We start from the raw sequence: 22,751 nt of genomic DNA, 5'->3' as shown, positions 1-22,751 counted from the left end.
TTTTTTTTGGAGGGGGGAAGATTCTTCTGTAACAAAACCTTTGCTCAGATATTTGTGTTCTGTACAGGCAAATTTTGCTTGACTGAAGGAGAGGGAGCTAAGGCATGTCAAAATCTAGGAATCATTTTAAGTGTGCTCAGGGCAGAACCAACTCACTTTTACTTTATATCTCTGCCAATTCCCAGTGGCAAGCTCTCTGTTGAAGGTGAGGTGTCTAGTAGAGAAACAGAAAATGATCCAGAAAACAGAAAACACATGTTTGGGGTGACAAACATGAAAAAAACCACACAACCTTCTGTTTTCTCTTCATTATTCAAAACAACCTAAAATATTCATAGCTTCCCTCACGGAATTTGCCTTTTCTACCTGCTACTGTAGAGCTCTGCTGGGGCTGTTCCTGACCCCTTCACTTTTCCAGCCATGGGAGCAATTGCAGCATTTTGTGGTTCAATGCTGCCCCTGAATGCTCTGGAGAGAGCCCCCCACATTTATTTTCAGCAGCTCAGCCCCTGCACTAAGCAGAAAATCAAAAAATCGCCACCGTTCCAGCAGTGCCTTTGCAAGTCCTCATTTTTCTCTTTTGGTTTTGTTTTTTTTCTTTTGTTTGTTTGCTTGTTTATTTTTTTAAAGACTGCTCAGCTGCTGGCTGCAAATGAGGGCTTCTGGGTCTGAAAATGCCTCATGGAGGCTGCTCCCATCCTGCTGTCTAATTTATGGGGTCAGAAGAGAGCCACAGCCACTGCTGGAGGTGGGGTGGATGTTGGGGAGCAGGAGCTGAGACACCTGGCTGAGATTGGAGCAAAGAGGAACATCCTGCACCAAACCACCATGTCAAAGAAAACCTGATGAGAAGTGAGGAGCATCTAAACTTTGAAATGCAATATCTCCTGACACTGTTGGATTTCCACCAGCAAATTTCTAATTTAGAAAGAAAACTATCGTCAGATGCAAGTGTTTGCAAGGCTGTCAAATCCTTTCGTGCCAGTGGCTCTCCAGCAGCCTGTCAGTCACAATGACCTTGAGTTTTGAGCTGCTTGGAGTTTCTTTTCCAATAACATTTTCTCTGATTTTGAAATTTAAGATGCACAAAGAAGTCTATTATGAAGAAACACGAGTTCCTCTCGCCAGAGAACAGTTTTGTTGTTCCATTTTGCCAGAGGCTCTGGAGAAGGGAATGGGGAGCCACAGCATGTTTATTCATGCAGATCAAACTGCATAAATGCAATTATTAGAATGCATTTTGCCATTATTCTTCTGCCCTGCAGAAATATTTTATGGCATGGCCAGATTCCTTCCAAAGTTCTTGGGAGCTCTTTTCCAGTGTGGGCTCTGTAGTTGCACATACACTTTTACTGATTGTACTTAAAAAGAAAAATATCCCTCTAATACACCAGGAGCTGTTCTCCAAAATAGGGCCTGAATTTCCACGTGGGCAAGAAATTGAATGTGAGTCCTGTAAATGTGACCTTTGTGGCCATAAATGCCCATCTCCATCCTTGTCAATAAGACAGGTCCAGGGGGGATTTTTTCCACTTATCCAGAACTTTTGATGCATTCTTTCCCTCACTTTTTTGGTGTAATTGATCAGGGTTGTTCTGAAGAACACTCATATTTCTACAGCTCTGTTGCCTATTTTACCCTTCACACCATAATGCCAAATTTTTTTTGCTTCTCAGGGAATAACACACTTCCTGAACTTGTCTCTGTGTTTGTAACTCCTTTATGCTGTACAAGCCACCCAAAGTATCTTCAGAAATTCTTCATTTGTGTTTAAATGAAATCCAGATTTTTACTTTAAAATCTCTTCCACCACGCATCTTCAATTTTTTTACTGTTTTGTTAGCTCTTGATTTTTTTTCCTATATTTTCTTGAGATTTCCAGAGATGCTCCATTTTTCTTTAAATAATTTCTACCGTGACAGGCTATAAATTTTGTCCTGGGATCTCTGCCTTCCCAAACTCCAAGCAACATATCTGCATTTCAAATGCGCTCAGCACAGTATCTAAATGCCAGCAAGGCATTTAACCTTGTCATTTTACCTGAAATTAGGTATTCAAATCCTTCCTCTTTGAGTTTTGCTATTTTGATTTATTAGTGAAACCCTCAGGTTGCAAGTTGCCATTTTCAGGGTTGGCTCTGAAGGTGTTTTAAAAGCGCTGCAGATGGAAAGGGGAATTCTCTGCCCTAGTAAGAGTTTGCTAGAGACTATCCATATGCCAAATTAATTTGTATTTGGGCCAGACCTGATTTAAAAGGTTCACTCCATTATTTTAGAGGTGCATTTAAAAAGCCCTTCACTCATTTATCTTATTGCTTTGGAAGCAAGATACATTATAGGTTCTCCAGCCCTCTGGCTGGATCCTTAAAGAGATAAAATGTTCTGTTACACCCTAAAAAATCCTGACAAGCACAGCACTGACAGGCACTGAGTGCCTGCAACCAAAGCTGCCACAAATCTTGAATGACATGAGGAACAAGGAAGTTTTTTTCCTTTTATTTTTCCTTCTTTTTACAGATTTTGTGATCCCATATACAGAGAAGGGAAACATTTCCCCCTTGCCAAACTGCACCCATGCTGTCAAGGCCTCAGAGGATGCTAATATATAAATAAACCCCTGGCCATTTGTTTGAAATGTTTTTTTCTGCTTCTCTTCCTCATTGCTTACCAGGCTTCTCTACATTTGTTTATTCACTGGAATGCTGCAAATTCTTGTACAATTCCTGTTTTACACAAGAACTTTTAAAAGTCTGTCACCACAGCAAGTCTTTCCCCATAGAGAGACCATTTCTTCTGTGACATTGAGAAATCCCTCAGAAGATAAACCTGTCCTACAACTTGTGTAGCTCTTTGGAGCCTAACAACTGGATTTACTTCAATACCCTTAAATTGACATATTTTTATTGTCATATTGACATAGATTCCTTCTAATTCAAAAAGGATGTTGAATCTTTCTACCTAAACCTTGAACATCGTTTTAGGGAATTCTCTTCATTTGATGAAGTTCTTTTATTAACAGAAAGGAGCAAGTTTTGCCCATTTTGATAGAGTTCAGGTATCTCTGGTGAAGAACTTGGACTCAGAAGAGATTCAGCCTAAATTACTAAAAAATTGTTCAAGGCGCTCATTGAGACAGCCACTGCAAAACACAAATGCTGTTCCCCCCAGCCTTGAAAGCTTTGCTAGACAATTTCTGTCAACTCAAGAGAATCTAAACTTCATCTCACTGAAAACACATGAAGCCTGACATGGTCAAAGGCCAAAGTTTCTCACTTGTGCTTGGGAGAATGGATAAGTTGAGTATTCTGTTTCCACACTTTTTTAATATCTCTAGTCTGCACATTATGTCCATCAAAGGGGTCTTGGGAGAGACATCACTCACAGAAATGTGAATATTACTGGAAATGCCATTCACAGGAGGCCTGACTTTGCCTTCCTGTGAAGTCATAAAGGTATAACAAATAAAAAGGTACAGTCACAATCTAAATGATTGCAACATCTTTGCCAAATATGACCCAAAGGGCTTTTGGCAAGGGGGCATCATTTTCTTAAGTGGTTGATAGTGCCCAGGGGAGCCTTTCTTTATTTCTAACACTGAGACCTTGCCACCTGAATACAGAAGTGAAAGGAAAAAAGCAAAAGAAAAGTTTCTGTAGGATTTTATTTTACCTACTTCACCCCTTGATGTCCAGTGTAGCAAAATCTCTGAAATCACAGAATCAGTAGAAAAACCCTTTAAGATCATCAGTCCCAACCATTAACTCAGCACTGCCAAGGCCACCTCAGATCCATGTCCCCAGGTGCCACATCCACGTGGCTTTTAAATCCCTCCAGGGATGGGAACTCCAACAGTGCCCTGGGCAGCTGTGCCAGTGCTCCCAGTCTCACAGCAACATCAGCTGAGAAGTCTAAAATACCCTTGCAGTTTCAGTAATTGTGATCTCAAGGGAGCCAAAGCCAAAAGTCTACAGCATCATTTGAAGCTATGTGTGTCCAATGGGGCACGGAGGCATTTAAACCCAACAAAGAATGGATCCTCACTCTGCTGCCTTTCCAGAAGCCCAAGTGTGTATTTGCTTATTTATTTTCAGGATCCTCTTTGTGGTCTTTTCAACAGCTTTGGACTTTTATACCTTTCCCAGCCACATTTTGTATGGACCATCACAGAGCCTAGGAAGGAAATTTTCATCTCCTGCATCACCACAGATTCCCCACTGTTGGCACCCACTCCTGCAGCTGATCCATCCCAGCCAGAGTTTCTCCAGGCTGGGCAGAACAGGCTGATCTGAGTCTTTATGTCACTCTGCACTTGTGCCAAAGCAAATCAGGATTTTGGCTGGGTCCTTGATGGCCCTCAATAATCTCTTCTTGCTGATTCCCAGTGTGTGCAAACAAGTCTGTACAGAGAGAAGCCTGACACTGAAATCTCTGGATCATGAGCCCATTCCCAGAGTGTTTTGTGTCCTTTTAGGGTGAGAATGAAAAGCTTCAGGAGCCTCCATAATTTGTTTGGTTTTTTTTCTGCAGCAGCAACACAAGGATTTCACCCAAAGGATTGCCTTTTCCTCCTGTTCTTACCTGATCCAGTGTGCTTGGTTTGATCCAGAGTTGGGTTTTTTTTCTGGAACAGAGGACAGAAAGGGATGATGTGGTTTTGATACAGATATATTTGGATCTATTTAATATTTTCAGTAATCTCCAGCCAGGCTCCTCCTCAAAATCACACACACATATGTTGTACATATCCTTTATTCTGAGTATTTATTTCTGCCATTCTTTGCAAAAGTCAAAGATCCTCAGCAGGAAAATACCTGTAGAGCAAAGAGAGACAAGAAAAACAAAAATTAGATCAAAGGAGGATAAAGTTAGTGATGCTAAAAAGCTTTTGAAAGCCAGCACAGAAAGTGCATGTGAACAAAAGAACAATACATAAAGCTACCAGCATGCTCAGGGTGTTAGCTCTTAGTCACTTATTTCTCCTGCATTATTTGTCAAAAAAATAATACTTCTTCAAACTTCTTCCCCCTGTTTAAATCCCAGTCACACACACTTCTGCTGCACGCCCAGATTGATTATTCACTCCATTGTCATTGCCTGTTGTTCACTGAATTCTGACCTTTCCTTTTAATTCAAGGAAATTCCCGCTACAGACTAGAAAAGAATAATCCCCTGTTCTAAGAGATGACTCATTTCTTTGCTGCCACATCAGCTTGCATGGCATATTTAACTTTGAAATATTACTGGAGAAAAGAAAGATGTGGATCAAAAGGTCGTTGGTAAGTAATGTTTTAGGAAGGATCAGGTGAATTCCATGGGAGTAAAGTTAAAAGGGGGATGTGAAAAGGTTCCCTGATAAAAATTGAAAGGGTCAGCAGTAAGAAATGATAGGTTGTCTTTAGGGAAGATCACAAAGCAGACAAACGAATTTGAATGCATTAAATTAAGAGAACTAGTAAGATGATCAATATTCTCCCAAACCCAAAGAGATCCATGCCAAGCTCAAACCCTTTGGACAACAGCACTGCCCTAAGTGGCCTGAGGAAGATTATGAAACTCAGCCACAAGTCAGGCAGGAAATGCACTAAGAACAATGAAGAAAAAAATGGGATCAACACTGAAAACTCTTATTTTAAAAAATCTTTTTCAATATGTGAGGAACAACTCACCCCTCCCCTGCTCAGCTGTTGATTGCTCTGAGCACTACCTGGAATGCATGGAAGATGATGAGCTTCTAAAAGCAAGGAAATGATAATGAGCATTCATCAGAACTACACCTCTCTGACACTGGAAAGAAAAAGAAGGAGAATTTGTTCCTAGGACTGAATTTCTTTCTTATTTCCAAGAACCTGGATGTGGAGAAAGGAGGAGGTTTGTTTGTTGCATGCGGGCTCTGTCTTATCAAACTCACAAAATTATGAAATGTCAATGTTGAGGTGTGATTGTGACCCCAGAGAGAAGTTTAGGACTGTGGTCATATTGGGAAGTGTGAAGATGAATTAGCCATGCCACTGTTTGGAGCACTCAGATAAAAACCCATAAAATGTATTTCAGTGATTTTTCCCACCCAACAGCAGAAGGACAATGTCTATCTGGAAAAGGGAGAACACAAAATGATCTTAAAAATGCCCCCTGTACAATCCACAGTGGAAAAATGGGTGGGAAGCCATCACTGACGGAAGGTGACGGAGTTTTAAAATATGGTTTTTAAATGTGACTGGATCAGAGACAAGTGTGATATTCCTTCTAAATCAGTGCTCTTAACATTGCAATGAGTTATGGGCTATCTTCAGGTAACACCTGGTACAGGGGGATCTCAGTCTTCTTTCCCCCCCCCCCCCCCCCCCCCGGTATCTTTTAGGCATTTAATCATGAAGAAGAAAAAGTTTCATAAAGCTGATACTCCCTCAAAATTCCCTTTTCAAGCCTATTTCCAAACTGCAGTCCACAATTTCAGCTCTTCCGCAAAGAAAAAGCACATATTCAAAATAAAATCACAGAATCCTAAAAGGACTTGGGGTTGAAGGGACCTTAAAGAGACATCATTTCACCCCTCTGCCATGGGCTGGGACACTTTCCACTGTACAAGGTTGCTCCAAGCCCATCCAGCCTGGCCCTGGACACTTCCAGGGATCCAGGGGCAGCCACAGCTTCTCTGGGCTCTTTTGACACCAAAAATTCCCCTCTGACAATGGTTGTTCAGTGACCATATTTAATTCATTAAAACAACAAAAAGAACTTACAACTCCTAAAGATGAAATTGGAGATCCATTATAACTCAATCACCAAACAGAAACAGCCACAAATAGAAGAAAAAAAAAAAAAAGAAAAGAAAAGAAAAAAAATTAAAATTCCATGTAAAAAATCTGCTTTGGTTTAAAGTGTGTGCCTGCTGAGATTTAGAGGTGCCATTCAAGCTTCTTTACAAGATTAGGTCTAATGTAGGCAATACTTTGACAATTTACTGCACAATATATTAAAATAGTGAGTTAAAACTCATTAACTCAACTACACAGGCAAAAAAGGTGGGTCCCAACAGCTTTGACTTGACAAAATCTGCAGTTTTTCAGCACAGACCCATAATTTATCAGGCAATTATCTGTCTAGCAAGGCTGGGATAGCAGTGTTATTGCTGAAAAGTTCAGTCTGGATAATCCATATCGCACACAGCCACATCACAAGCAGGAAGGAAACTCCACCCTTCCCAATAAAACACCTCAAACTGAGGCCATGAGGACACCCAGGACAGCTGAACTGAGATTTGGGCAGACCAAGAGCACAACCCCAGGCAGTTGTGGAGAGTTTTTGTCTGTTGGCTGTTGCTGTTCATCTCTTCACCCCCTCATGTTTGTTCTGTAGACTTGGCAATTTCTGCTGTTTCAAAAGAGTTTTGCTTAATTAATTAATGTTTGCAAAGGAGGGGATGTGGCAAATGCTGTTATAACTCTCTGAAAACTGCCTGATTAAGATGCAAAGCACAGGCAAACAGCTGTCAGAACAAACTCCTGTGCTGTCAATGCCCTGACAATGCAGAAGACAGCTCTGGATACAAATTCATCAGCAATTAGTTCTTCCTTGAGTCACAAAATAAATTCTAAAAAGTGTCTCAATGAAATGATTCCCTGCATCTGTTTTTTGTTGCCAGATCATTCAGTAAAGGCCCTGTGTTGCTTCCCTGGTAGTTTCATCTCTTCTGAGCAAGCAGTTAGCCAAAGTCAGTGAGATTATCACAGAGATAATTAATTTATCAGATACTTGCTGCTGTTAACATTTTCTTGTTGGAAGAGTCATTCTGGGTGAGGCTCTTTCACTAAGATACAAAGCATCAGATGGACCAAACTGACATAAAATCATTGTCTCCCACCGAATTCAGACGCATGCTGACACCAGCAGAACTGGCCCATTTTGTTTCCCAGCACCAATTAAGAAACTGAAAAACTCTCATCATTTACTGGATCATAAAACTTTTCCTTTCTTCACTTTTTTCCCCGTTATTACCTAAAAATGTCTTGATTCACAACACCAACAGCATTCTAAACTGCTTTGTTTTCTGCAGCTGCCCCATGCTGAAATCCCAGGGTGAGCTGCTGGGGAGTTCAGACTGACAGACTTTTGGATCTTTGTTAAATTGCTGTGAATGGAAATCACAGGAGCACACAGCTTGAAGAACCTGAGCAGACACATGACCAATGAAATAACAACCATTTTTCCAAACTTAAAAGACTTTTTCAGAAGAAAAGTTAATCTTTGCAAGATTCCTTATGACCTTGGGTTAAATTAGCCCTGTTTCCATGGGAAGCTCATTCTTTAGGCTCAGCCATTGCTGGCTGCCTTTACATTTATTTACAATAGCACCTGGAGCCTTCCACTGAATTCCCATTATGTTTAAGCGCTGCAGCACCTCATTGTAACAAATAAAATACTTGAAAGGACGCAGAACAATATCAGAAAAATGTGTTTAAGAATAATCAGTGAGCCCATTCTAAAGGCAAATAGATTTTATGAAGGATATGTATAGACAGATACCTAAATACTTTTATACATTAGTGAAGGAGAGCCTCTTTCTCTTCAAAATTATTTTCTGATGCTGTGATTGTAGTGCTTTTCTTACTCCTTGCCTTGAATACATGAACAGACTTATTTTTCTTTTCATTTGATTCCACTGAGCATAAGTGGATTTAACCCTTCTGACAATTCAGGACCAATCTTCTCCAGGACAGAAGATAAAGTTGGGGTATTTTTTTATACAGGTAGATTCAAAACCCATGAACCTGAAAGAATTTGGGTTCTGGGTTTTCCACAGCTGCTTTCCATACTACCAGACCAGATTTCCAGCTGACTCCCTCTGGGACAGTAATATCTTCAATCTCATCTTAATTTCTAATTTTAAATTCCTCTCTGCTGTTGTCCCAAATGTGTCCAAGGCACCTGTATACACAAGTGTGAATAAATTCAGCCCTAAAAGCAAAGAAAACTAAATAATTGGTTTACAGAAAGATCTGTAACTAAGACCACAACATGGTCTTGTAAAAAAATCTCTCTCCATCTTTCTTGTAGGCTCTCTCCAGGTACTCAAAAACAGGGAAAAGGAGAAAATAGAATCACACAGGCTGAGCTTTTTTGAGCTTTTTTGACTTCCATTTCCAGTAACACACCTGAAAAAAAACCCCACCAAATCATCCCTAAAGATCTGGGAGACAAATAAGCCACTGAATTGTATTTTTGTAAGGAGAATGTCAAGGTTCCTTTTTCTGTGCAACATGTTAATGTAGAGATGACACAAGAAGAAATGCAATATTTAATTTTTGGAAAGATTGCTGTGAAGACAGAATCTTTTTGTAGCTATTGGGTAATGTAAAACAAAAAATGGAGAATGGAAGATTTGGTCAAACAACAGGTAAAAAACTACGGAGTGAACATATTAAAGCAGCTAAAAGGAAAAAAATTTGTGTTTATCAGCAGAAGATTTTAATAGCAAACATCTAGAAACTCAACTGTGGTGCAAATAGAGGTGACCTTGGAGGAGGAGAGGGATGTTCCTTATGGGTGCTTATAACTTCAGCTCTGGGGGCAATAATGAAATATATTAAATGAATATAAGAAATCTGAATATGAATATAAGAAATCTGAATATGAAATATATGAAATTAAATAAAAGAAATCTTCAAAATGTTAGCATTCAATCAGGCTTTATTGGATCTATCAAATGTTTTTCTGCTTGCTACCACCAGTTAAACAACAGCAGCTCCAATTCCTCATCCCCCTTCCCTGTTAAAACACGCACGGGATATTTTTCATTTTAAAATGAGCCTCACACAACTTCAAAATACAAATCTATACACCCTGCTCTGGCTCTGCCAGCAGCTTAGATGGAGATGTCAAGGTTTGGGATATCAGCAAGAGCTGACGCAAATCCTATCTCCTGCTGGGAAATACAGGAGAGGATGTGAGGGACAAAACGGGAATAAAACGTCAGGAGCAGGTAGAGGAGACTGAAAATAGTTTGAGGATGGAAGGCAGATTAGAGCAGAAAAAGGAGCTGTTATTTTACCTCTCATAAAAAATACAAAAGGGCTTCCTGAAGTATATTACAGAATCACACGGGGTTCAGAAATTGGTTATGAGAATGATCAGGGCGCTGGAATAAAAATTTCATAAAAAGAGATTGAAAGATTGTGGGGTTGTTTACAGAAGAAGTCAATGAATACAAGGAGTTGTGATGAAAATATATTAAATTTTGAGAAGTTAAAGGAAAGAGCTGCTTATTCTTCATTTGGCTGTATCTAAAATCTCAAAAAGAAACGTCCCTAAAGTTCTCCAGTTTATAAATTTCATTAATGGAATTGCTGCTGCTTGAAATAGGTAAAGCAGTTATGAATTACTTATGACTGCTGAAGTCTGATATTGAGGATATATATATATGAAAATAAATATATATTATATTATATATATTTGATATATGAAATAAATGAAAATTAAATTAATTGTATATATAAAAAATGAAATGTAGACACTAAATTAGAAATACAAATAAATATAATAAATACAAATAAAATTACAAATGCAAAATACAAAAACAAATAAATCTAATATAAATACAAATAAATATAAACACTGAAATATAAAAATAATATAGAACATTAATTTTATATATTATATGAAAATAAATATTAAATATTGGTCAACTATAATGATAATTACAGCAATAATTGCTCTGTTTTACCTCAGAAAAATATTTTTTTCAAAGAAATAAGGCTAAATTTGCTTCTCTGTGAATTCTTGAAATGCAGCTCACAGTTATCCCCATTACAGAGGATTTCTGGGGTATCCTTGCACAAAATTCAGGATGGTTCCCTGTGAGCAGATGACCGTAATGGACAAATTAAAATGTCATTTGCTTTTTGCTTTTTCCTTGTGCTATTACCACTGTGTGAAACTCTCCTGGCCAAGTTCAGCATCAGTTTGCTCTTGATGCAGCGTCTTCTTTTGCAACACATTTTATTACTCCAGGATTCTCCTTGGGGAAGAAAATTATAATAAGTTCATCTATTTATATTATTCCTCTGATCATACTCATAGAATAAACCACCAGAAAAAAATTTGTTCAGGTATTCAAAATGAAAATGAATTTAAAATTGCAGGTGCATAGGGCTCCTTTCTATTCCAGAAAAATCACCTTTCATGGGATGGAAATCCTTTCCAAGCTCCTGTTTCTCTCACTAGCTGGCCAAGGGTCCCAGTGCTTTGTCTTCTCTACTTGTGCCGTATTTCCATTTTTCACTTTAGGTAGTTTAAGCTAAAATCAGATTAACTGATCACAGCAGCCCCAGAAGCCTTTCATAACAGCAAATGTAATGGTGAAATCCAGATTTTCTTCCCTCTCCCTGTTCTTCTGCACCTGGGATGTGAAACTTTTGCAGTGGAAGGGCGCTCTGTGTTAGAACTAAATTACCAATACAGAAGCATCTGGTTTTCCTCAGTTGTCTGGTCAGATTAAATAATTCTGGTTTGAAATTATTTCAGGGATTTGTAGCCAAAAGTTACATCATGGGCTTGTAATCTGATTTCTCACAACACCTGAACACCAGGTCTAAAACAAGTGCACAGGAATGCAGAATAAACAATTTTTACAAACTATTTTCCTGAAGTGACCACGTAAGAAAAACTATTAATAATCCAACAACTTTCTCTGCTAATGTGATAAGGAACTTTAGGCCCAAACCATGAATTGAAAGTATCTGATTATGCTGATATTTAATAATACTTAAAACATTATTTATAACAGGCTGGAAAATTACACCATGTAAATGAAGTGTGTTTAATTATATGCAATAGAAAAGTAAAAGAAATCTCTCTTTTAAAGAAAATTGTGTCTTTTCCAATTGAGTTGGAAATCCTCATGTCAGCCTAGAACTTAAAATATTTCAAAAATTTTGCTGCTTTTATTTCTCCTTGCTGTGCCTCAAGCAAGAATTGTACACTAAATGTCTTGGAAAGAAGTGAAAATTATGAGTTGCCTTTTACATGCACTAATTATTGGGCCTCACTTTGATGACCTCAGAAGAAATTTGTCAACCAATAAAATTTTAATTTCTCTTTTCATTTTATTTAGCATAAGTTGTTTTCCTTCTCCCTCGTGCCCAAATTTACAAGTACCAAGGGAGCCCAGCTATATTATTAAACTCTAAAAGTACCCGTTCCTTTATTAAAAAACAAAAAAAAATCTCTTGAATGAAAATTGCTTGGCACCAGCAGATATTAAAACTCATCAAAACATGAAAATAAAGAACAAGCCAACCCTCAAAAGCTCTTTTTTCCCCTTATTTTCATTTCAATACAGCCTCTCCTAAATACATGCAAAAAGCTTAAATACATTACAGAAGGATTATTGACTCAGAAGGACTCATTTGTAAATAAAGTCTCACTGGGAGGAGCTCCACTAATTGGCAATTTAGTCAGGTCATTATCTATGTAGAAAGAGAATATCTGCAGGTATAAAAGCAATAGCTTTGTTTAAGGTTTTTATAGGACTGAAATATTGTTCATGAAATAAAAAAAATCAATTATTTTTAATGTTAATGTTGGCTTTTCATTTTTTTTTTCAGAACTTTTTGCACCTAAGTTTTTAATTTTAATTGCAGAGATATTTATGACAAAACCTACACCTCTGATTGCCTGCAGAGTATGAAATAGGACAAAGCTTGGATATTTCCAGCTGGTGTTAAATTCTTTAGGGACTCCCAGGTTTTTACATAAAGATCTTGGGAGATAAAGCAGGAAGAAAATTGGTGTCCTGACTTTTGAATCCTTAGCTTTCTCCTGACTAATTTTAATAATAATTTAATAATAATTTTTCCTTTTTGTGCTGGTCATAATGTTCTTGCGTGGCTGCTGTAGTAGAGAAATCACTGCAATCCTAATTTAGAAATTATGTCTCTAAGCTGTGAGGGCAAAACCTGCTGCACCTTTTCTCATCTCTTCTTGGTAAGGTGAAAGAAAAGGTGCAAAAATAACTTTCCCTTATGGGCATAAGGGAAAATACTGAATTTCAGGTAGTTTTAGATAAAAAAGTTGGTTTTTTCATGCACCTGACCTGCTGCAGGTCCCTCCATCAACCCCTTTGGTACCTGTGTGCCTTCCTTGATCATCTCTCAGGTGGCATCAAAGGGAGATTAGACATAAACATTTTGCTAATCTGAATTTTAAAAAAATGCTTTGGAGCATTTCCTTCTCCAGGGGTAAGGAAAGCTGTTCAGGCAGGCTTTTTGGAAATACAAATGGCACTGAACTCCTCTTCAAGACACCTCCCAGTGGTTTAAAACTCTGATATGAATTTGCATATGCATTGCACTGTCTAAGTACTGAGAAAATCCCCTTAAGCATCAGACTGGGGTGCAAATTGAACAGAATTTGGAGAAATGTTGATTTATTTTTTTTTCCCTTCAAGGCTCAATTGAACAGCACTAAACACACTGGTGGATATAATTAAAGTAGTCATCATCCTAACATTTAGCTTAAAAATTCACATTCCACCCTGACTTTAAAAGATAAACATATCAGAAAAATTGTAAATAACGTTGTCGGTAACCTGTATGAGATGAAAAGGTAGTTTTCCTCAGTATAAATGACAGTTAGGGAAAAGGAAAAGTAAGTTTCTTGCTTACTGGCTCCAGGTGGTGAACTTGGCAGTGTCCTGACCCTTAAATGAGATCAACTATTGATGTGTGTTGGAGGACCCTGAGCCTGCACAAAGCAAAACACAGCATCTGAAAATATTTTCTTATCAAATTTATGTGGAGATTTGAGGAAAAAATACCAATTTGCTGATTTGGTGCTTGGGTGTGCAGAGGGTAATTCAACTTTAGGCTCCTGGGCACTGCTGTTAAAGGCCAGTGGGTCAGCAACAGGGTACTGCAAAATTCAGTTTTGTATGGAATTCAGCCCCTGGTCCCAAGCCTTTCATGAGTGTGTGTTCTACCAAGACCTGGGAGGAGCTGCCCCATCTTCTGCTTTAATAAGTATTCATATTCCAGCCTGCATTATTGCTCATATTGTTCTGGTTCTCAGCTTCTTTTTCTGCCTCTGTCAAGGTCAGAAAATTGAAGGCACTTGAGATGGTGTTTTGTGTTCAGGCTTAGATTTATTATTTTTTATTCATACTACAAGTTGAGAGTCCTACAGCATTCTACTAACAAGCCACAAAGTGGCTAAGTATCTTTTGTTACAAGGTCTTTTAAGGCTAAACTATCCAATTAAGAAATGACACCTAAATTATTTTTACTTTTAACCCAATAACTAATCACTTGTGTTCCTCAATGTGGACTTTTCTGTCTGATTACAAAACACCACCAAACCCATGGAGAAGAAGGTCAAGAAGAAGGACCAGCCTCTGCCCTAAAACCTCCATCTTGCTCTATATATATATTACTGTATTCTAAAACCTTAAACTCTAAGTTTTCCACCCAATCATATTACACACTTCTAATCAAACCACACGCCCATAATCCCAGTGCTATCAATCAGTTTTGGAAACCTTCTCCACGGCTCAGATCAAATATAGAATTTTCTTGTGGGTCTGTGCCCTTCAGCACAGGAAGTTTAAAAATCTCAGCATCCAGGACTCCAACAGCATTCTTGTTGTTCATATTTGGCTTAAAATAATCTTAGGAATTGAATACAGAGGTTGGAGTAAGGTTAATTCTCATCAAGGCTTTAACTGGTCACTAATTCATCTGAATGGAGTATTCCCCAAGGACTACTGGCTTGTTGAACTGCAGGAAATACTTTTTATAAATTTATTTCCAAAGTGCTTTGACTCCTTCAGGCAAATCTCCATTTGGAGTTACTGATGGGATTGAAGGCAAAATTGGCCGCCTTTGCTCTGGGATCTTCCTAATTGCTGCCTCTCCATGGTGGGCAGAGCCCTTTTTTGTTTCCATGTCAGCACAGCTCCCAAAAGAAGGTGCAGTTGGCCACAGTTCTTAGAAGAAGGGGAAAAGAGGGTAGGCAAACAGATAGTTTGGATAAAGAGGATGTCATCATTTGGGATTCTAGAGCAATCCACTTGCTAGGCAATTTCCTTTGACCTGAGATTCGTTAATAGATCACGTCCAATTTCTCTTCCTCAGCTGCTCATCCCTAGGAGAAATAGGCTGGATTTTTGCTTGCAATCTTTTCTTTATGGATAAAATAAATTATCTTAAAATTCTTGACCTTCCTGCAAACCTTGAGCTGTGGGGGTGCGAGTATTTATCTTTCTCTGCTTCTTTTGATGCTTCCTTCTCATTCTGCATCTGATGACTTCTAAGTTGAGCACCAATCCCACAGCACTGCCCATCCAGCTGTGGGCTGTCCCAAACATCTGCCTGACCTTTGTGCCACATGCAGGCTGCTGTGACATGAGCGCTGCAAAGGGCTAAGGGGATTTTTTTGACCCTCCATCGCTTCTCGTTCTGCCTGGGTTTCCACCCAGAGAAGTTTTAAAATACCTCACGTACCTGGCAGCTCTCTGTCGTGCAGCTTTGAGCAAAGATTACCCGAGAAGTAAGTCCTTGTCTGCCTTGTTGATGTGCTCCTGGAGAACATGATGTATTTTGTGTGGGGAACAATGCCCTGACCCTCTTTGCCCTGACAGAAACACTGCGGGCAGCGTGCCGAGCGCGCATTCCCGTCATGTTTATTTCAATCCTCCTCAGCCTCACAGCTCTCGCTGAAATTTATCACATTGCAGGTCATGGGCACAGTTTCTTCAAGAGGGGGAAATGTGAGGTTACTGCTGAGGCTTTTGGGAAGTCCTCCATGGTTTTAGTGGAAGGGTATTTGTCACAGACATATTTTTGTGAAAATCCTTCTCTTTAGGATTTTCCCTTCTGAGAAGCTGAAGCCTCAGGAACAAAATGTAAACAATGGTTATCTGCTGCTGTGGAATGCATCAGGTGTGTCTGTGATTGGACCATCTTGAATGTTTACAATTATTGGCCAAATTCAGACCAGATAGCTTGGACTCTCTGTCCAAGCCACAGACCTTTGTTATTCATTCCTTTCTATTCTTAGCCAGCCTTCTGAGGAAACCTTTCCTTCTATTTCTTTTTAGTATAGTTATAACGTAATATATATATATATATATATATCATAAAATAATAAATCAAGCCTTCTGAACATAGAGTCAACATTCTCGTCTCTCCCCTCATCCAAGAACCCTTGTGACCACTGTCACAGGTATTCACTGTGCTGCTGCTGACACGACGGCTGTCAGCTGTAGCACCAAGGGATGTTTTCAGGCATAACAATCTTCTCTGCATTGTCTCAAAGACCTTCTTGAATTTTTTTTTCCCCCCACAGTTGCAACATTATGGGCGATTAATGCACAGGGAGGGTTTCCAGTGCACACCAATGCATGAAAACTTTCAAGGAGCTCTTGGATCAGAGCTAGGGTCAAGAGGGGAAAGAAATTCAAGGCTACATCCACAGGACTAAGTTCAATCTGACCTGATCTCCTTTAGAAATGTATTTGGGAAGCCTGTGAGTCACAATAAAGGACCTAAAATATAATCAAGATGTATCTTCTTCCTCCAGCTACAGCCCAATTTTATGAAGACTAGGAATGGAAGTTGCATCAGCTTCAGAGTTTGTTTGTACAGCCTTCACTCAGGGCATTTTTCTTAGCTCCAGTGAGATGTTCTTTGCTTTTAAACATACAACTGATTTGGAGTTTTAAACACTCCACATACAAAGGGGAATTTGCTGGGTGTGAATCTCAGCTGTAAATTGCTGGGCCAGTACCTTAAACAACAAATAAACATACACTTTCTATGCTTAGGTGAAATATTTTTACTTCATGAAAGTGACAATCTGAAATGGCTCTGTATATCCTGCAGCACTTAAAATTCCTCTATGGTCAGCTGCAAGAAGAGGTATGGGAATATTGTGCTAGGGAAAGACTGTGGGGGTTAAAAGTCAGCTTTGCCTTTGCAAGGCAGAGCTCAGCAGGGCTTAACTTAATCTGTTATCCAGAGGGACTCTGTGGCCCAGGCTGGACCCTGCTGCAGTCAGGCAGTCTGGGGGCCTGAGCTCTTTGTGTTTTCAACAACCCTGCCAGGGTTAGGATGGATCTCAGGAACTCTGTGTGCAGATCTCCATCCACGCCCACACCAGCATCACTCTGCCCTCGGGTCCTCCTCACCAATTATGAATTATGTTGATACAAAACTGGGGGGTGGCCCAGAGGGTTGTGTGACCCTTCAGAGGCACCTTAATAGGTCCTGAAATTCAATTTTCCAGGCTGAGCCCCTTTCCAGCTCCCTCAGCCCCTCCTGGTGATCCAGACCCTTCCCCAGCTCTGTTCCCTTCCCTGGACACTTCTCCAGCTCCTCAAAGTCTTGTTGTGAGAGACCCAAAAGTGAACATGTTAAACTCTGCAGCTTCCCTTGCAAATAAAGGTTTCACATCTGCCTTTATTGTTCCCACTTTTGGTCTATTCCTGGGTTCCTGGTAGAATTTCTACCAGGCAGAGCAGATGTCAATGTTTATTTCACTCCAAGCAGAGAAATTTTTGACTTGCTCCTGTATGAATATCTCAGAAATAGATATGTTTATTATGTTTATGGCCCACATTAAGGGAACAGGCAAAGTTGAAAGTTAAAAACATATGGAGTTTCTTGTGTTATTGCAATAAAAATCCAGCGAGCTGTGAATTTCTTTTCACATATGTGGGGGTATTTCTACTGTTCAGTTTTCAGCTTTATTTTGACAGAATAAAAAATATTCAGAATTTTCCTTCCCCAAGAAGAGATGGGCATTGTCAGAGGGCAAATCCAGAGGAGGCCACCAAGTTGATCAGAGGGTTGGAGCAGGTCTGCTGTGAGGAAAGGTTGGGAGAATTGGGATTGTTCAGCCTGGAGAAGAGAAGGTTCTGAGGTGACCTTATTGTGGCCTTCCAGTGCCTGAAGGAATCCTGCAGGAAACAGGGAGAGGGACATTTTACAAGGGTCTGGAGTGACAGGAGAAGGGGATAGAGCGTCCCACTGCCAGAGGATGGATGGGCTGGATGGGAAATTGGCCAGGAATTGTTCCCTGTGAGGGTGGGCAGGCCCTGGCACAGGGTGCCCAGAGAAGCTGTGGCTGCCCCTGGATCCCTGGAAGTGCCCAAGGCCAGGTGGGTTGGGGCTTGGAGCAACCTGGGATAGTGAAAGGTGTCCCTGCACATGGCAAGGTTGGAACAAAATGGTCTTTAAGGTCCCTCCCAACCTAAACAATCCCTTGGTGTTTCTGGTGGGGGTTTTTTTTGCACCCCACTCTAACTGCGAGTTCCACAGAAACTCTCATGGAGCTATGGACACATCTGCATCTATCATTGGGCTCATTATCCTGGGCAGGAGAGGGACACTGGTGAGACACCTCTGGTGAGTGGGGGCACACAGAGATTCCCCCTTGGCAGGACAATGAGAAAACAGGTTGTCCTTTCCTCTAAACACCCCACAGCAACTTTTATGCACTCCCAACATTTTCCATCCCACCCCCAAAGCCTCTTTGTCCCTGCATCCCCTAAGTTCCACACCCCAAACACCTGATATCTTCCTCAGCACAGTGGAGAAAGGGCTTTTTTTGGATGGCTGGCTGTGCTGGGTTTCACAAGGTGAGTGATCTAATCCCTCTCCTCATCCCAGTCACTGAGGTCTGCTCTTCCCCAGCTCAGTGGGAGCCTCCACCTGGCATCCTCCCCCATCCTTGCCTTTTAGGGCCTTTTAGTTTGAGTCACCTCTGCTCAGCGCACACACAGTCCATGAGCAAACAGCTATTCATTAAAGGACGCGCTTGTTCTGTGTGCAGGTTGTAAACACTGCCAAAAACAATTTCCTAATGCACATTCAGAGGTGGGTGGAATAAAGATTTCCTGGGCAAATCTTAATGTTGCTTATTACTGATTTTTTTTTTTTCTACAGCCCTCATTGTACATGAAAATTTTCTCTTTCTGCTCAAACACATTAGCTGGTCATGCAGGGCTCCTAGGTGTGATTTTTTTTTACCTTTTTCATAAATGCCAGCAATCTTTCCTTATTTCAAAAGCTTTAGTTATCTCTCAGGGAGGGGAGGGATGGTATTTCTTGGAGCAGGAAGGAACCTGAAAGCCTATTGACTGAGAGCTATTCAAAGGTTTTCTTTTTAAAAGCTGAATAATCAGATATATATACCTGAATCCTAAGAACAGAATTAGCTTGTAATTCAACACTAGTTTTTCATTAGTTTTGGCAATATAGTTTAATTCTAAAAAAGAAAGGGAAAAAAAAAAGCCATTCCTGTTGTATGCATGACTTTATGAATGAGCCAGCAGGGTTTTCTCTCAATCTGTTTGTCAGAAGAAAAAAGAAAACAACAACAAAAGAATCCCATCAGCAAAACCTGACAAGTTTGGGGGGTTTTTTCCCCAGTGGCCAAAAAATATGCAAATTTATTAACAAGCCAGAGAATGAATAAAACTGTAAATATTTGACAAACCACTGTGTTCCATTAGATCAGTCAGAACACCTTCCAGCTTTTCCTATTTTCGGACTTGTTGCCTCTGGTTTTGCTCAAATGGTTACAGCTATTTTTCCTTGTCCTCCTGTAAATATGCACACCCAGGGTGGCAATAAGTTCCCCAGCTCTCAGCAGTGGCGATGTATTCAACAGCTCTGAGCACAAAAGTGATTTAAACCTCACCTGTTGGGTCCTTTACACAAATACTCATTCCTGAGACTTCCTGATAGGCAGAAACACTCCTAAACCTTCAGTTGGTGAAATTTATTTATTTTTCACTCTTTATGCAGCTGAGCAAGTGGAGCTGGAGCAGCCACTTGCTGGCAAAGCCAAACCTTAGTTCCCAGTCGTGATAAATGGGGCACTTAACCTTTCAGGAGAAATGTGCTTCACTCTGGACAGCCTCCCTGGGAACAGGGCTGCTGGTTCCTTTTAGTTCGAGCTGATTGAGGAAACATCAGCACACAGAAAGCAGTTTTACCCTCTTCAGTGAAAATTACTTGGCTGGCCTTGATGTCAGGGCAGAGACCATGGGATAGCTCAGGTTGGGAATCACTGATCCAAGCACCTGCACAAAGTAGAGCCAACACTGAATTTAGATCAGGCTCTTCAGGACTTTATTTTGTGTGGTCTTGAAAACCCTCAAGGATGGAGACCATGAAATATTTCTGAAAAACAACTTCTTCTGCATTAATTCATGATTGCAAGTGCCATAAAATGGATGTTCTAGTCTGTATCATCATATTAAAAAGGCCCCAAGGTCATACAAGTGCATGTTTCACTGCCATCAACTTTTAAACCACTAAGTCAATGATAATGAGTAGTGTAAATGGTTGTTATTTTCCTTCTTAAAGGTTTATTTATTAAATATTTAAATGGAATTAAAATCCCAAATTCCTGAAAAAGATTATTTGTTGGTTTTGCTCAGCAGAGTGTTAATACATTCATTTCTCTTCTGCTAACATTTTTGTGTGCAAGTGCTTGAATCAGAGGTAAATATTTTCTCAATAAATCATGATGAGTGATGCCTGAACTGGTGAATAAATATTCAATACTAATTCAGTACAAGAATATCTGTGCAACTTGCTCTAGGTGACCCTGCCTTGGCAGGGGAGATGCATTAAATGATCTTGAGAGTCCCTTCCAACCCCAACTATTCTGTGAATATATTCTTGTATTTCAGAAAAATGAGAGGGCCTTGTTCATTAATTTAATTTTACTTCCAATGAGGTTTATAAATAGAAACCTCGTTAGACAAATGAGCTGGTATGAGAAGCTTTAGCAATATTGCAAAATGTCAGTGTGAGATCCTTGATTAGATGGCAAAAGGATCATTAAGTACAGTTACAGTATAATTTTAAAAAACCTAATTACCACTCTACATGAATCCTTTTTGCATGAATGGAGGAGATTATGCCATATCGCCAAAGTGGTTTGGGATTTATATTGAGGTTATTTTTTTTTTCTTTTTGCATATGTTTACAGGATCTAGCACAGCAGTTTTTATCTCTGCCATTTCTTTAGGCTTTGAGCTGCTCTCATCAGCAGTGCAAGGTCACCTTCTCCAACCTGCTTTTCACAGAGGGCAGGAAACACAACGGTTTGAGATAAAGCAGGAAAAAACATCCCAGGGTTTTCAGCCCTAGCATCCATCCCTGTGATGAAACCATGGCACATAACCAAGTCCATAAACAGAGAAAACTCCCTCCTGATCTGCAAAAACAGGTAAGGTTTGTGTCCCAGCTGTTCTTTCAACAAATTGTTTGGAGCCTTACTCATTAAGCTGCCACAAAAGCTTTTACACTTGTTCTGGATTAATTGCCCCAGAAATTATTTTATTCTCTCTTGTACTTTCCCCTTAACCTAATCTTTTTATTCCTGATATTTTTCACTGGAAGTGACATATGTCATGTACTTAACAGTAGAACTTTTTGGTTCTCTCTCAGTAAGTTCTACAACCTTAAATCTAATGAAGAGAGTGGGATTTATTTAAGCTTGGAGGGATGAATTGCCCAGTGAGTATCCTCATATTTTCCTGCTCTTACCAGTGCTAGAAGAATCTTAGGTTGTTCAAATAAGTTCAACCTGGGTGGAAATAAATAAAGGGAAGTGAAAGACCCTTGTCACTAACAAACCAGCTCCTCTGGCTCCTTGTGTCAGGTTTCCTGAATGCAGAATAAATCAAGCAGCGTTCAGAGCTTCACACCAGATCTCATCATGGAGCTGCAAACCTACATTTCTCGGGGGGCATTTCTACAAATTCTTACTTTTACTGCAGGGTGACTTGCTAGGAATAAGCACCAACCCTTCAACCCTTGGCCTGTACTTTCAGAAGCACCTTTCAAAGCTTTGTGTGCCTTTCCATGGCCTCTCCAGCACAGAAAGACATTCAGGTGTTCTATGATGAGGAGACAGCTCCCTGATATCTCTCCTTAAGTCAGAGCAGCTGTAAGGTTGCTCTAAACACCTTCCAGTGGTGCAGTTCAAAGTTAAATCACAGTCAGTGTCCCCTCTCTGCTGTGTCTGCAGGGGCTTCTGAGCATCTAAAATCTTATTTATGAAATGCAGAAGTCCATGCTGGGCCCCAGAGTGCACACAGCCATTGCAGTTTGGGAATGCACAAAAGGCCACGGCCTGGATATGCACAAAAGGCCAAGGCCTAGATATGCTTAAAGTCATTAACAAACCAGCTCCTCCAGCTGCTTGTGTCAGGCAATTCACTCTTTGCTTGATTTATTCTACATTTAGGAGTCTTCAGAGCTTTAGACCAGGTCTCGTCATGGAGCTGCAAACCTACATTTCTCTGAGGGCATTTCTACAAATTCTTACTTTTAGTGCACTGTGACTTGCTAGAAATAAGCACCAACCCTTCAACCCTTGGCCTGCACTTTCAGAAGCACCTTCCAAGGCTTTGTGTGCGTTTCCATGCCCTCTCCAGCACAACACCCTCCCCAGGTGTTCCATGATGAGGAGAGAGCTCCCTGACAACTCTCCTTTAAGGTTGCTCTAAACAACACCTTCCAGTGGTGCAGGTCCAAAGTTAAACCATAGCTGGTGTCCCCTTTTTTTCTGCAGGGGCTTCTGAGCACCGAAAACCTTATTTATGAAATGCAGAAGTCCGTGTTGGGCCCCAGAGTGCACACAGCCATTGCAGTTTGGGAATGCACAAAAGGCAAAGGCCTTGCTTAAAGTGTTCCTCATGCATTGCCACAGAATCGTGGAAGGGTTTGGGTTGGAAGG

Source organism: Melospiza georgiana, chromosome 5, assembly GCF_028018845.1.
Source record: "Melospiza georgiana isolate bMelGeo1 chromosome 5, bMelGeo1.pri, whole genome shotgun sequence".
In the NCBI taxonomy this organism is placed as follows: domain Eukaryota; kingdom Metazoa; phylum Chordata; class Aves; order Passeriformes; family Passerellidae; genus Melospiza; species Melospiza georgiana.
Note: the sequence above shows the minus strand (reverse complement) of the source record.